The sequence below is a fragment of the Orycteropus afer genome, unplaced genomic scaffold (assembly GCF_000298275.1).
Source record: "Orycteropus afer afer isolate SDZICR_OR568_19922 unplaced genomic scaffold, OryAfe1.0 scaffold00047, whole genome shotgun sequence".
In the NCBI taxonomy this organism is placed as follows: domain Eukaryota; kingdom Metazoa; phylum Chordata; class Mammalia; order Tubulidentata; family Orycteropodidae; genus Orycteropus; species Orycteropus afer.
In genome coordinates, this window is record NW_006921634.1 from 15394050 (window position 1) to 15396588 (window position 2539).

The window sequence follows — 2539 nt, forward strand, 5'->3', positions numbered from 1 at the left end:
TTGAGTCTAATTTTTATAGTGTCATTCAGGTCCTCTGTTTCATTGTTGACCTTCTTTCTAGATGTTCTGTCCAATATTGAAAGTAGTATATTGAGCCACATAGTTGGTTATATATAAATATAGTTGGTGTATTCTCCAACTATTATTGCAATACTATCTGTTTCTCCCTTCAATTCTATCAGTGTTTTCTTTATATATTTACTGCTTTATCCTTTTTGATCTCACCCTTTGCAGCACTAACCTTCCCAAATACCATTTCACTTTCTTCATTGGTAGACTTTATCCAAACCATATCTTTTGTTTCTTTGATTATTGTTTTCTTCCTTTGTACACAGTTTTCCTTGTTATAATGTATAATAGCAATAGCACTACACCTGTCACATAGGCAACCAGGTAGAGTGGGTGACCTGGATATCTTTGCTGGGAGTTATCTTTGCTTGGGAGTCCTCAGAGTGCTCTTGATCCACTCCATTCTTAAGGCTACAAGATGTAAAAACCATGATGTTTTCTTCCTCTGTATCCAATGGACCAGGACTATCACTTTGACTAAGCCATATTCACCATCATTTCCAGGAGTTTTTTTTTTTTTTTTTTTAACTATTTTGTCCTTGCAATGTTTTCTTTATTTCTTTTAGCTCCTTGTCTATGATTTCCCTTCATTCAATTAGGTTTAGTGTTGTTGTATTGTATTCTTTCATATTTCCCATTCTTTGGTCATCCCTAGATAAGCTTTCACTCCCTTTGTCATGTTCATTTGGATGTGCCATTGTTTCTTTGTTATTTATGTGTCTTGTGATTTTTTGTTGGGACATTGGAATTTTTAAGAATGCTAACTTTCTCAGTTTCCACCAGTATTTGGTGTTTTTGCCCATACTGTTCTGCAAAAAACTCTTAGGTGTGTAGAGCCTTTGGCCTTTGCTTATCATTTGCTCTCCCTGTCTGTGATAACTCCTTATCCCTCTCTGGTTTAGTTAGGATTCAAAATTTCCAGATATCAGCTTTCAACTTTCCATCTTTCCCAAATACATCCAAGTACACACTGTGGTCTATCTATCAGGAGGCATCACCACAGATATGTAGTAACTGATCTGTCCACCAGGGGACACCATCCTCTCCCTCGCTCTTTCTACCTTCCCTTCTCTGTTTCTACAACCACAGTTTTAGTCACAAAACCTACCCCAGCAAGCCCTTTTAGGGGCTGAGTTTTGCCTAAGCCTTCCTTCCCTGCTCTTTAGGTGTTGCTTATATGTGAGCTAGCATTCAAGGGAAGCACAGGCAGACTTTATTTCATGAGGAAGATGGATTGGCACACCAGAAAAGGACCTCGGGGAGATCTGTCTTATTGGTTTCAGAGCCCTAGTGTTACTATGGTAGTTGAGATAGTAGTTGCCATTTAGATGATCCACTGTAGGAAACTTTCTGTAGGAGTTCTTACCAGTCCAGCAGCTGACAGTTGCCAGTTGAGGGAAGGGTTGCTACATTCCAGACAAACCCCAGGGAAGTTCTGCCATGTTGCTAACAGAGCCCTCCCTGTAGTATGTTGGCTATAGGTGTACCCTCCACTCAAGATGCCTGCTTTCTAGCAAACAGCAGCCTCCACCAGAAGTCCTCAGCACCAATTGGAAGAAGGACTGGGCACATTCAAATTGATCCCCATGAAGGTGTGTCCTGTTGATTTCAGAAGACTGAGCTATGGAGTGCACAGGGGTGCAAGTAGAGTGGTGAGTATGGGAACAGACTACATTATAGGAACGTTCTGTAACAGTTTGCAAATGCCTGGATACCAACAATTACCAGGGGGAGGAAGAAGTGTCATGCTCTGGTCAGTTCCTCATGGAGGTCCGCCCCTGTAGATTGTTGGCTGTAAGTTCAGCCTCCACTCAAGACTCCTGCTTCCTAGCACACAGCAGCCTCAGTCAGTTGTCAGTGCCTACTGGAAGTGGTGGCAGACCAATCCTAATTGACTCAAAGAGTGGTTTGTCCTGTTGTTTCCAGAGGCCAGAGCTATGGGGTATGAAAGGAGGCAGGTGTAGTGTTGACTACAGGAACAGACTCCACTTCCAGGACCTTCTGTAGCAATTCACAGTGGGTTTGCAGGTGAAAATGTCTGGTTCTGGGAGATTGTCAAGCTCCAAGTGAACCTCAGGGAGTTCTGCTTTGTTGCTATCAAAGAGAGCCCCCCCCCCCCCAGTATGTTGGCTGTGGATATAGGCAGCACTCAAGATACCTGCCTCCCAGCACACAGCAGCCTCAGTTACCAGGCCTCAGCATTGACCTCAGACAGCATCAATCTAAGACAACCCTAAAATGACTCTGTTGGAGGTCTGTCCTGTTAGTTGCAGAGGCCTGAGCCATGGTGTGAATAGGGAAGTTGTCAGAGTGTTTACTATGGGAGCAGACTCCACTGCATGGGCTTTCTGTAGCAATTCTTAGTAGGTTTGTAGCCAACAGTATCCTGTTGAGGAAGATGCTAGCACACTCCAAACGCATCCCCAGGAAGATCTGCCTTATTGATTTTTGAGAAGAAGCTTGGGGTACT